The sequence below is a fragment of the Tupaia chinensis genome, unplaced genomic scaffold (genome assembly GCF_000334495.1).
Source record: "Tupaia chinensis unplaced genomic scaffold, TupChi_1.0 Scaffold142846_1, whole genome shotgun sequence".
Classification (NCBI taxonomy): Eukaryota; Metazoa; Chordata; class Mammalia; order Scandentia; family Tupaiidae; genus Tupaia; species Tupaia belangeri.
The window spans coordinates 139,773-153,995 of NW_006202691.1; the positions used below are offsets into that span (position 1 = coordinate 139,773).

Here is a 14,223-nt window from a genome sequence, read left to right on the forward strand (position 1 = left end):
GGGTGGGCTTTGCAAATAGGATTCTTAGATATTCAACATATTTTTTTAAAGAATTATTTTATTTAACTTTATTTATTATTATTATCATTATTATTTTCCAGTTTGATCAGAGAGAGACAGAGAGAGAGAGAGGAAGTGAGAAAGCAAGCCACCAGGTCCGAGACTTGAACCGTGGTCGGCCATGTGGAAGTCCAGTGCCTTTAACCACCATGCCACTTGCCGGCCCCATATATTCAACATCTTTTTATTCTACCATCAAATTTGAGCTGTGCATTAGACGATTCAGTTAGAGCCTGACTTTGGGGGTCTCATCCCACAGCAAGTGCTCCAGCTCACAAAGGGCATCCACAGCCAGTGTCACCCCCATGTCTCATCTGTTCGGACAGATGGATCCTGCTGCCAATTCCAATGAATGCTTCAGTTAATAGTATTCATTTTCTCAGGCACAATCATCAGGATTGAAACATCTTCTGCTGTCTGCTATGTGCAACAAAATATCCCATCTCCTGACTTTTCCTGTCATGAGGAATTGATGGAAAATAAATTTTCCTATTAAAATGCCTATTTTTCTGAGGATGAGATCTACCACCTCTGCTTTAGCTGAGACATCTTGGTGGAGACAAAGGCTTGACTAATCAGAGCCATTGGCCTGTTAATGCCATTCAATTAACCCTTTCCCTCAGGCCAGATTATAGCTTCTAACTGCATGAAGGCCTCCCTGATGAGTTGTCCCCTCAAGAGACTACATTCCCTCTGGCTTCCTATGGGCTCTGGGCCAGAGCCCATACCACACGACATGGGAATAGCCTTCAGTGTCTTACTTACTTACGGAAGTGTGTTTTAACCCGTAGATGTGACATATCAGGTTCTATCCTACAGAGTATTTTATGACATTCATATAGTTTTTCACACATTCATCCAAGATATATTTATTGAACACCTTCTGTAGACTAAACACTAAATAGACACCAGGCCAGAAAGAAAAAAAAAATCATCTAAGGTCTGGCTTCAGACCCAGGATGGTTTCTAGTCTGGTATGGAAGCTCGATACAGGGAAGGTAATAATAAACCAGTGTCACCAAGCTAGATGACGGACCTGCCTGATAGATCACTTAACTTGGCCCTGGGAGTGGGTGGGGGGGTGATCAGGGAAGGCCTCCTGGGAGTCTGAAGAAGTACATGTGCACAGCAGCAGCAAGAGCGAATGGAGCATAATGATCAGCTAGAGAAGCTCACTTCTGCAGGGCAGCCAGGCCTGCACTTGCCTCATTCAAAGGTTTCAAGTGACTTCAAGGCATTTCACAACATGGCTTTCTGGCTTGTTCTTCTTCCTAGTTCCCCGAGCTGAGATTCACACCTCTTCTCACTGTTCCCCACAGGCCTTGCATGTCCACATATTTTCATTCTGTTTGAATCTGTGGTCTTTGTCAGGAGTATATATCATCCCTTCTCTGTGTATTGAGCTCCTTTTCAATTTGCAAGGTCCAACACAAATGTCATTTTTTTTTTCTATGAAGACTTCCCTACCTTTGGCTAAACACAGCATCTGTGACATTATAATTACCTGTTTGCCAGTCTGGGCCATAAGTTTCTGTAGGACAAGACTGTTGCTTAATCATTCTCACAGTCCCAGAGTTTGGCAGATAGGAGATACAAATTGTATGCTTTCTTTTGGCAAAGAAATGAAAGAACAAAGAAAGACATCAAAAATTCACAAAAACGGTTTCCATTCATCCCAATGCAAAAGTAGCCTTTCCCCAGTTCAGGCTACAAACAGGGGTAAACGAACAGGATTGCGAACCTGCTCCTTACAAGCCAGGCAGTGGCACTTGCCCAACTTCTGAAAAGGAAGCTGATTTGATAGTTCACCCATGCACAATTACACCATAAGCAAGCAGAAGCGAATAGGAGACTTGGAAGACAATTTATATTATTTATGAATCCAATTCAACTAACAGCTTAAGAAAGGCCTTTCTCAGGTGCCTATAATAATTCATGCAGGGGACAGAGGGAACCCTGCCAGGTTGTCATCTGGACCCTGAAATGTCAGGAAGCTTGAACAGGTGCATGGTGAAACATCCCAGGAAAGGAAGCTCCTTAGACACAATATTGACAGGACCAAGGTCAGGCTCAAGGCTTGCTGGGCCAATCTGAGCATGATGGACATACTTTTCTGTGGCCATAGCCTGTTCCCTTAGGCAAGTCAGTCATCCCCAACATTTACTTATTTTGTTTTTATTTTTTAATTGCCAGAGGACATGTGTACTCACCAGAGAGACATGGAGAGAGAGAAAAGGCGAAAGCACCCTCAATCTGGTGTGGTTATACCACGATCTCTTCTCTTTCATTTCTACATCCTGTCTGGACTTGAGGAATGCATGCACATGTGCCCAGTATGTTTTTCAAGCCACTGGAGCTGAGACTCAAACTGTGGTCAGTCATGTAGGATCCAGCTCTCTTAATCGCTATGTTACAGGCTGACACACTCCCAACCTTTATTTTGTTATGGACACTTACCTTATTATGGTGCTCATAAAGAATAAAAACCTTTAAATGTAGGATGAGGTAATTCAGAAGATGGAGCTGACAATATTCCCTCTGCTCATGTTCCACCGTGAACCCCAAACCAGGTGATTCAGAGTGAGAGAAAAAGTCCTGGTTTCAGGACCATGGACAGTGCCCACAGGGCTCTTCAGACTACTCTATTCATTCAAAGGGAATGATAACCAAAATATACAGAGAATTCAAGCAGCTCACCCCAAAAAAGAAAAAGGAAATCAACCTAATTAAAAGGTAGGCAAATGAGCTGAACAAACAACTCTCTAAGGAAAACATAAAAACTGCCAAAAAACATGCCAGGCATGTGTGCGTGCTTGCCCAAGATCCCAAGAGAATGGAGAAGAAGGGATTGCAGCATGGCCATCCACCCAGGGAGTGGTTTCTCGCTTTCCCTCTCTGACTCTCCAGCAAGTACATGCGCCCTATAGCAAAAATCTCCCCCTCTCTCTGTCTCTCTCTCTCTCAAAAAAAAAAGTGACCTGGTAAGTTTCCTCTGGAGCTTTAAGCCAACTTACAAGAGCCAGTTGCATTTTCATCCTTCCTCCAATATTCAAAACTATCCAAAATTTCACAAAACTGAAAGATCTTAAAGCAGCAAAACTTTTAAAAACAAAACCCTTCTGGTATCTACGGGGTTTACATGGCTAATACAAGATATATTTCAGCAACCCTCCAAACAAGAGAGATGATGTTAACTGCGAGGCATACTGAGGAAACCACTGAAGCAGGACAAATGAGATTTGGACTTCTGTGTTTTCTATGGTCAGCAGATGACCTGCATCAGAATTGCCTGGCACATATTAAAATGTAGACACCTGGGAAACACCAAATATCTACCAAATCTTAATCTTTGGGGGTTTGCACCAAAGCCTCTTTTTTTTTTAAAGAATTATTTATTTAATTATACTTATTATTATTATTTTAAATTTGTCATAGGGCACATGCATGAGAGAGATGGAGAGAGAGTGAGAGAGAGAGAGAAGGTAAGCCACTAGGTCTGGGGCTCGAACCATGGTTGGCCATGTGGTAGTCCAGTGCCCTAACCACCATGACACCTGCTGGCTCCATGGCCTACATTTAAAAATAAGCTCTTCAAGAACTAAAGTTGGCAAACAACTGCTCTAAGCCACAGTGAATGAAGCCTGGATCTGAAGATTGCTGGCACCCTTGCCATCTGTGTTTCTAAACTGTGTCCTCTTCAGTGATATCCTCAGAGCCTGAGACCATATGAAAGTCACTGAGTGCCTTTCACTTCCAGTGCTTGGCACATAAAAATTTCTTAGTGAATGATGAATGGTGGGATGGATTCTAAAGTGAGATCACAAAGAAGGACATGTGATTGGATGGGTAAAGTAATGAGCAAATGGGAACGAATGGAGAAATAATAGGTTTCTATGTAGCATTCACCAAACATGAACTTATAATGAACTTTTCTTTCGATGACATGGAAACCATAAATAAATTTATCTCTAGTCATTTTATGTAATGTACTTAGAATAAGGAAAGAAATAGTGGAGACCACTGGTTTGAAGTATGTGTAAATGTGTGTGCACGCATGCATACACGTGCACACACAGACGGCCAAAGATTCAGCTGCCACACTGGATATTGATCAGCCCAGCAGAAGGCACCAGCTTCAAATCGACTTATAAAGGAAAACCTCGACCTTGGACAGACAGCCCCTTAGGTAGAGGTGCAGCCCTACATCCCGTGGCTTTGCCACTTTACCTGCGGTGTATGGATAGAGTAATGTCTTGCTGCTAATCGGTTGGAATGGCACGCTGCTCTTCTGATCCCTCATCTGCATCTCAACCTTCCAAAGGTTCTCCATTAGGCACTTACTTGTTCCAGGCATCGCCTGAAGACTCTCAAGTGAAAGTGAATACTGCTGCTAAGAATACAAAAGCTGCCAAAGGAAAAAACAAGCTCACAGTAGACTATGATGTGGCTGGGACCAGATTTTTTTTTTAAGGAATTATTTTGTTTAACTTCACTTATTTATTTTTAATTTGACCAAAGAGGGACAGAGTGAGAGAGAGGGAGAGAAAATGAAAAAGCAAGCCACTAAGGTCTGGGACTAGATCTACAGTAGGCCATGTGGGATTCCAGTACCCTTAACCACCACATCACCTGCCAGCCCCAGATTATAAATGAGACGGTTCCATTAGGGCAAGATGAGAACTAATCATTTCCTTCAAGCCATTCTGTATTTAAAAATTTCCCAGCATGCAAGATACATTCATGAACCAAGAAGCCGACTCAGTCATAAGTGGTTTCTTCTTTAGATTTTCTTTCACTTCATTTCATTTCCTTAGTCCTCCCGCTGCTGGCCTAACTTGGTTAAGAGAATAGCAAGAAACAAATTCATCTGTCCTTTCCCATATGCTTCAAAGTGGAAAGACAGTTTTTGGTATAAATACTCCAATCTAGCATTAAATACTTAGGCAATAGTGTCTACCCTGACACACAGCAAACAACGTTTAAATGCACCATACACTGCCAGGTGGCCCTCCTGGGTTCTGAATAGTAGCTACATTTCTCTCCCACTCAAGAAAGCATACTGAAACATGGGTGAGTGTGAGTGACATCATTATAGGTATAACCTTGAATGCACTATCTTTTTAGAGTAAATCACATGAAAACAGTAGTAACTTACTCACAAAACACCTCACAACTTGTGAAAAAGAAATGAACCTACCTGATTCAATAACGGATGGAGCACTTGTTCCTCAGGCTACCTGAGAAATGCTAGGAAACTGATAAGACTTTCCCTCTTGGGTGAAGATGGTGACCTCTCTCAAAATGTTATCAGTTCTCTACAAACAACTCTCAAGATTTACAAGTACAGGCTTTAAATAAACTCTAGAGCCATGTGATGCTGTAGATAAGCCATATCAGCCTGCTTTGAGACTTACTACATCCAAAGAATATTTATTGTCCATTTTTTGCCCACCTTACCTTCTTCCTTGGCTGTAAGCCACCCAGATCTGACGAGATCAATCAAGGACAGCAGCTTAGAGAATCCATCACCTTCTAGCTCAGCCCTCTCTATTTGTTCCTGTGGGCAGCTCTCAGTAAAGCTGGAAGTTACATTCTAAAATAAAGGTCAGTGGAGCAAAAATTATGACCCATGGGTAAGATCAAAATAGTTGTATCTGCGAAGTGCTAAGGACAGTGTCTGGTCCATAATAAAAGCCATATAAAGGTTGCTAGGATGATGAAAGTGACATGAGCTCAAAGCTGCAGCTGAGAATTCTCTCTGCCTAAAGGTAAGCAGGGAAATTAGATTCGGTGTCCAAATGCCCTTCTCTCTATGAGGCAGGAGCTCCCAGTTTCCAGAGGGATAGGTTGGGGCTAAGTTCCTGGGCATCAAATTATGGCTCATCTATGCCATGAAGAGCCCCTGACAGGAGTGAAATGGCTCACAATTCACCAGGTGTCCTTGGTAGCAAGTCACCTCTTTAAGGGCAGCAAATTGGCTTCGACCAGAGACACAGTTGGATAATAACTCAGTCTCCTTCCCTCCTTCTGAGACCCTACAATTTTGAGTGTATCTAGTAATCAGTGATGGAAGTTTCTATTTTACCTTGCTTTTTTTTTTTTCTTTTCTTTTTTTGGAGAGGTTTTTGCTATAGGGCGCATGCACTCGCCAGACAGACAGAGAGAGACAGAGAGACAGAAAGCGAGAAATCACCCCCCGGGGGGGGGGATGGCCATGCCGCAATCCCTTCTCCATTCTCCTCTCAGGATCTTGGGCATGCATGCACATGTGCCCAGCATGAGTTTAAGCCACCAGTCCGGGACTCGAACCACAGTCGACTACATGGGAGTCCAGTGACATAGCCATTACGCTAACTGCTAGTCCCTCTTCCCTTGCTTTTCTAAATTTCCCCAGCAAAGCAGCCTTTCTGCCGTGCTATCATTTTAAGTCAGGGTACCAGTGGGGGTGCAGATGACATTCGGAGAGAGCAGGAAATCAAGCATGGCGAGAGGCAAAACTGAATGGAAATGGTCTGGATTCTTGATCTGGACTCGAGGGCTGTCTCCAGGAAGGTTCTTCCCAGGCTAGAGCCCAGCAGCCACCCGCCCGAGCCCCATGTTTTAGCTTCATCCTTCTCAAATGGCACTTGAGACCATTTGGAATGCTCACGTTGCCTACTCATTCCCAACTGTAATCACAGCAAGTGGCTTTTCTGCCATCAACTGAGATCTGAAATACAGTAACAGCCATTATAATCCTCTTCTCTGGACATCATCCAGGCAGGCACTTGAGCATTTACTTGTCCTTTTTTTTTTTTTTCCCTTTCCCTTTCCCTTAGGTTTTTGTCATAGGGCATGTGCACTCAGTAGAAAGAGACAGTGAGAAGAAAAGTAAGAAATCACACCCCCCACCCCCAGGAGATGGCCATACTACAATCTTTTCTTCATTCTCCTCCTGAGGTTTTGGGCATGCACACGCATGTGATTTTCAAGCCACCAGGTCCGGGAGTCAAACAGTGGACGGGCCTGTGGGAGTACAGCACCTTAACTACAATGCCACTTACTGGCCCCTTGTTCTGTCTTTTTACCACTCTTCTTCATTATTAAAGATAAGGATTCCAGGACCAGCAGATGGCATAATGGCTACATCGCTGGACTCCCACGTAGTCAACCATGGTTTGAGTCCTGGACCTGGTGGCTTAAACTCATGCTGGGCACATGTGTGTGTGTGTGCCCAAGATCCTGAGAGGAGAATGGAGGAGAAGGGATTGCGGCATGGCCATCCCCGCTGGGGGGTGATTTCTCACTTTCTGTCTTTCTGTCTCTCTATCTTTCTGGCAAGCATATGTGCCCTATAGCAAAAACCTCTCCAAAAAAAAAAAAAAAAGAAAAAGGTGAGGATTCTTTCTGTCATAGACAGCTTCATCTATGACATGGAAGGGGTCAACTGGATAGAGAATAGAAAGAAAAGATTTGAGCATTGTCTCCACTCCGTTATGTTCTCTCTCTATAGTTAGGTGTGAGATTCTTAAGAGCAGAAATGATTCTGAAATATAGCTCTAGCTACCTTAATACCTTCCCAAACGTGCTCGGAAATGTTAGTCATAGTTACAGTAATGATGTGTACATTCTCTTTATATTTTATAACATGCCTGTCTATTTGGAATACAAATGCTGGGTCTGCCACTTGCCCCAGAGAAGTTGGGAAAATCCCCCAATTACTAGATAGGAGGTACTAGGATCTGAGCACAGGCCAGGTGGTCTCAGAGCCTCACTCTGAACATCACTGCAGGTCTCTCACAATGGCTGGCCTGCTGTTCTCTACCCTACGTCTTCATATAGAAATTACTTAAGTGAGTTTAAGAAAGTAGAATGGGGCATGTTAAATCAGGAAGGGCAGAAACTCAGGGGCTTATTTCTTTTATTTACTGGAGGGAAATTTCATGAGAAAGGTGGGATTTCAAAAAATGCCACAAGCCCTTCAAAGAACAACCAATGGTATAAACCCAGATTAAATGTCCTCTTTAAAAGCACACAACTTGCTGTTTAAATACACAGCTGTCTTAGGGAGGTTCTGATAGAGTTCTCGGGTAAAGCAAGAGAGCTCTGGGTACATTTCTTAAGCCCACAAACCATTACCTGAGCAAACACTGAGCAAGCGAAAGCGTCAATATATGAAAAGTCTGTGCTGCCTGGTTCCCCCTGCTTGGCAGGGTGTGCCCCGCTCATGCTGAGAAGGAGAGATGGTGCTTTTCACCCTAACCACTTCTGATTTTCTGTTCAAGGCCAACTTGGGTCAAGGTAGAACAAATAAGACAGAATAGTGCTCTCAGGTAACCCAAGCCTGGAGTGTTACAGAGGCGTGCAGGCCTCCAAGCACCTCGCAAAGTCATTTAGGAGCACATCACTTGAGAAGGTGTCCAGGCCAGCTGTGGCCATGGTGGCTGCAGTGCCTGCCATCGGAGAGCTCCAAGAGGGGTAAACTGACTAAGGATGAATTCTTCTTGTAGAAACTGCTGCCAAAGCTCAATCCCACCAGCAGAATCGGGTGACCTTGGGTGGCTTCTCAGGGAGGCACTGCCAGTTCAGATACCAACTCAGCAGCCTCACATTCAGAAATCAGGTAGCCCCCAGTGAGACCATGAGCAGTGGGCTGGGATGAGTGATGAGGGAACAGCTGGGCAGACAAGGAAGTGGCACGATTTATGCATAGGTTTCAGAGCTATTCAGTTACTGGAGTCTGCACTGGCCTCTGCCCTTGCAGACTTCCTATGGCAAATGTCCTTGCTTCCCATGGTGTCATAAGCCAGTCATGTCTTCTATTGTTTGTTCATGGGTCAGGGCAGAGGCTCTGCTCTCATTGTGCCTTCTAGAATGGAAATTCATTCAGTCTTCAGCACAGAGGAGGCCTGTCTTCATTTATTCAGGCTTCTTTAACAAAGTATCTTAGACTGGGTAACTTATAAACAACAGAGATTTATTGCTTATACTTCTGGAGGCTGGGAAGTCCAAGATTAAGGTGCCAACAGATCTGGTGTCTGGTGAAGGCTCTTTCTATTTCGTAGATATCACTTTCTTGCTGCATCCTCACACGATGGAAGGGGAAGGCAGCTCTCTGGGGTCTCTTGTAGGGGCATTGATCTCATTTACTAGGGCTCTGACCTCATGACCTAACCACTTGCCCTAAAGTCCCATCCTTCTAATAACATCACCTTGGAAATCACATGTTGACATAAGAATTTGGGAGGAACACGAGCATTCAGACCAGACCATAGCAAAGCCTCCAACGGTTTCTGGATTAGGTGATGGGGTCTTCAGAGCTAAGGGCACAGGGGAAGTTCTCAGAGGTCTGTGCCCCCTTCCACCTCTCAGAGTTTAAGAAACAGGCTCCCTTCTCCTTGCTTTTGGTGACAGAAGAACCAGTGGTCAATTACACAAAGCAAGCTACAGGGACAACAAAATATCATTTGATATGGCCTATTTATTTTTAAATTTCTCACCTCAAGAGAGAATTCCTTCTCAGAGAGCTGTGTATATTGAACAGAGACCTCTTGAGTGGAACTGAAGTCAGATGAACTTAAATTTGGAAAATGCTCTGATGAAAAAGAAGCAAAGCTCACAGCAGCTTAGCTAGTAGCAAACTAAACAGTAGTGCTGGAATCCACATACCCTACCATGGGTTTGGATCCCTGTGTCAGCCTTGACATATGCCAAGTGTATGGGTGCATACATGCCCAGGATCCTGATGAGTGGGGGAGCAGAGGAAAGGAGATAATAGCATGATGGGACCCTGTTGAAGGTGCTTCTCTCTCCCTCTCTTGTGTGTACATGCTCTAAAATAAATTCTTTTAGAGAAGGGTAAAGGTTGGAGTTTTACCAAGGATTAATCCACATCATGGTAAGAAGGCAGCTAAAAAGCATACCATGCCTGTCTAGGTATGTGCAGAGAAAGTGGGGAGGTGGTCTAAGAGGGTCTCAGGAAACCCTCTTCAATTACCTTCCCCACTAGCAGCCTGTGACAGTGCCTAAAAGTATACTACAATCAAGTCATTGATCTGGGTTAAGCCTCTGTACTAACATTTACACTTTCATTTGAGCAAATCCTAGGTATCCCTTTACTTATGAAAATTGCATTGCTCCTGATAATTATGGGAAGTTACCAGGGTGATCCCGAGGTTATAATCTTGTTGGTTAAGAGGAAGACTGCATGTGACTGACAGGGAGGTTGACTAGTTGGGAAGGGAGAACAGATGCTGCTGAGAGCTGGTCTAGGCAGGCTGTGAAGAGAAAGGCTGAGAAGGGGGATGTAAAGTCATGTGCAAAAGGGGAGGAAGAACATAGGAGATAGGGTCTGGAGGACAAGTCCTAGCCACTATTTCTTTCTCCCAAGGCAGGGTCTGGTCACAGACTTCTTTCTTCTTTAATCTCCAAAGAGTTAATACCTGAAGCATCTTCAACTAATATCAACAGATCAATCAACCTCCCTCCCCCATCCCTCTCTCTCTCTCTCTCACTCACTCACACACACACCACATTCAGTTCTTGTAGATTTTTCTAAAGTTCTGATCTCAGTGGCTCTGTCCATGGTGCTAGAAGAAAAGGTTCTGAAATCTTGCAATACAGAATCACAGATCCAAATTTACACATCCATCATTACCTATACTGCATCCAATTCCAAACATTAAAGATGATCAACTCATAAAGCAGATGAACTGGGGCAGGAGTGCCAAGTGGTTACAGAAAAGGTTCTCCTGCTAAAGCCCTTTAAAAAGGACTCTTCTCCCTCCCCAGCCAGTCCCAACTTTTCCCACACAGCCCCACTCTGTCTCCTTTTAGGGGGTCACAACACTGCACCTGAACCTTCTCACACAATGTCCCAGAAGGGCCATAGAGCAAGAGGGATAGTAAAAGTAAAAAGCTCAGTACCCCGTAAACAGCACATCATTTCTTTCCTCAAGTTCAACATTTTATTTTGCATTAGGTAAAGTTTGCATTCTACTCTATAAAGCAGGCATCTTTATTCTGATATAACTTCCCCCTAAAAATCTGAAAAAAAAATGGATGATCCAAGAAGTAGCATTTAGAAGGCAGAGGCTGATCCCTCCTGGGGTGGCTCAGTCTTCTCTTCTCTTTCTGAGTCATGTGTGGGCAGATGCAGGGCCCTGAGTCTGTAATGGCCAGCTTTCTGTTCATGAGGCTTCCTAGGGTCAGAGAAGGTATCACTTGAATACAAAACCTTAATGGCACCTACCCCATAAGGTTGTTGGAAGGATTAAAGAAAATAGTCAATGTGAAATACTCAGTGCCAAGTACTGAAAGAATCCTAGCTATTAGTGCTATTAGTGTTCTTGTTTTTTCTTCCTCCTCCTCATTCTTCCTCCTCTTCCTCTTTTTTAAATTTTTTTTTCTAGAGGGCACATGTGCTAACCAGAGAGAAGGAGGGGGTGAGAGCATACCCCAATGGGGCATGGTCATGCTGCAATCCCTTCTCCATCCTGTTGAGATTGGGGTATGACTGCACTTGCCCCCAACATGCTTCTCAAGCTGCTAGGTCTGGGATTTGAATCACACAATTGACCGTGAGGGCTCTGTCTCTCTTAACCACTTGGACACAGAGCTGGCCCAATATGTCATCTCTGTCTGTCTACTCAAAAGATTCACCATTCCACCACTGAATTCTCCCTAATCTTATGAGAGGAGGTACACGATTTCTGTGATGACTTCTCAGCCCCTCCTGCCTCCACAGACTGGAGTGCACACCAGGGCACACTCTTTGTGCTCTACTTTCATTTGCTGTTGTCTGCCCATGTCCCCTTTCAGATGTCTAACTCCTTGGGAATGGGACTTCATCTCTGAAGATCTGATCTACACATAGAAGACACACAGCATGGACTAGCTCTGTAGCCTGGAGGTGGATCCCAGATGGTCAGCCATGCAATTCAAACCCTGGACTCCTGAAAGGTGGGAGAGATGGAGGAGAAAGGATTGTAGTGTGACCACTCCCAACTTGGGGTAGGGGAGGGTTCTCTTCTCCCTTTTTTTGATGGGAACATCCTCCCTCTAAGCAACAGCAACAAACAAATAAGAGTGAGAGAAAGAGAAGGAAAAGAAAGAAAAGACACTTCCCCCCAAAAAAAGTCTGATGAATGAGTGTGTTTGTGTGTGTGTGTGTGTGTGTGTGTGTGTGTGTGAGAGAGAGAGAGAGAGAGAGGTGCTAGGGAGGGGTGATGGGTGCTAGAGAAAATGAGAGATTCATTTGCCCAGGACCAGAGCCCATTAAAATGCAGCATTTGACCACTTCTCCTCACACCTCCACTGACACCAATTTGAACTAAGTCACCATTTTTTCCTGACTGGATTACAAGAACATTCTTCTAATGGCGGTCTCTACTTCCACCCTTGCCCCATTCTGTTTTCAAAACAGCTACCAACTAATCTTTTCAAAGCTCCAACACAAGCATGCCACTCTCCTGCTCTAAACACCTCAAAGACTCCATCTCCCTTAGAATAGGTGACAAAGTCCAAACATGGGCCTACAATGGGTTCAGACTAACAGGCCAAATCTCCCACCCCCAGTTCTCTGACTTCATCTGCTAGCACTCTCCTCTCACTCATTCCCCTTGCAATCATATGGGTCTCTCTGCTTCCCTTGGACATCTGCCTTTGTACTTGCAGTTTCCTCTGTCCAGATCCTCTTCCCCAGATATCTACACAGCCAGATCTTCATGTAATTACGGTCTTTTCCCAAATGTGTCCTAACCTGTGCAGGCTTCACTGACCGCACTATATCAAGTGATACACAAAGGCAATGGTTTTTTTTCCACCTGATGTCTTCCTTATACACAGCACAGCATGGCATCAGAGCCTCTCATTGCATGAAAAAAATTAGGAAATCTAGCTAAAGCAGGGCACATCCCAAGGTAGGACAATTAGACTTCCTCTTGAGTCTACAAATCCTGAGAAATGAGAAGAGGGAAAAATCAGCTAGCACAGATCCATCTTGGCAATGATGCCCCAACAGTCTTGAACTTGGACCCCTGGCCTTCCCTGTATCTTACTTTTTCTCAGCCTGATTCTTCAGCTATACCATCAATCCCTGTGAGCAACTCTACTTCCTTTCAACAAATACTTTTTTTTCCCCTCTCAAGTTAGCCAGGATCACATTCTGGTGCTTGAAATGTAATAACTCTATCTGATAGGCCATCTTCTTTCCCAGTTTCTAAGCTAGTCTGCACTCAGCAGAGGTGTGATGTGCTCTGTGAGAGTTCTAATTGGACAGGTTGCTTTGCTACTGATATTCTAAGAATCTCCTCAACCTGAAATGCCACTATTCTATTGAAAATTGTACTGGAAAGACTACCTATACCTTTATAGCTCTAAAATTTTGGGTTATTCCTTATTTTACTGAAAACAAAATAGAAGTCCAAAAAGTTGATGTGGGAAATTATGTACAGACAGTTCAGAATTTAGAGCTTGTCAATTCTGTGCTCAAAACTGTTCACTCCCTGTCCCAGCCAGGGGCAGAATAATGGATCCAGTCATCTTCATGCACACTGTCTAGCACTGAAGCCAATGTCCCACATCATAGTTGCTGGAGACAGCCTTCTCCCTCTTCCCCCACTCCTTCCCCAGCAACAGCTGAAGGCTCCCCATGAACTTTTACTTTGAATGACCATATCTGGCTAGGGAAAGTCTGCAGAGAAGACTCAAGCTTGGTAGAACCCAAACCTACTAGTAGTATTCCTTTGTTGGGTTGGTCCTGTACAATTTCACTAACATCACCAGGTTCATTATCACAGAAAGGGATCCAGCAGGGAGAAAGAAGAGTTGGTAAATCTCCTTAGTCTATGGCATGAGTGCCCACTGATGGCTTTTTCAACTAGCAATGCTTGTAGTTTTATTTGGAAATTGGCCCCAGGGCTTTATCTAAAATGAATTTTCAGGCCAAGACATCAGCAAGTTAGAAATCACTATAACTGCATGATAACCAGTCAGTACCCTGGACAGTACTTAGTGATGGGGCCATGAACCTAGTTCCAGGCTGCCAGGTCCTACATTCTATTCTGCAGGTGGGAAAGCATAACTGCTCCATCTCAGTCTTGGTCCTAAAGGTGAATCCAGGATAGCAGGAGGGAAAACAAACACATGAACACAAACAATAAATAAAACACAATCTGCAGGAAT

At 44.0% G+C, this 14,223-nt stretch overlaps 1 protein-coding gene across 1 annotated transcript in view; it reads right to left on the minus strand.

Moving 5' to 3' along the window:
- KCNH1 (potassium voltage-gated channel subfamily H member 1) overlaps window positions 1–14,223 on the minus strand; it is a 375,558-nt gene that overhangs the window by 44,186 nt on the left and 317,149 nt on the right. The gene's annotated exons all lie outside the window — the stretch shown is intronic.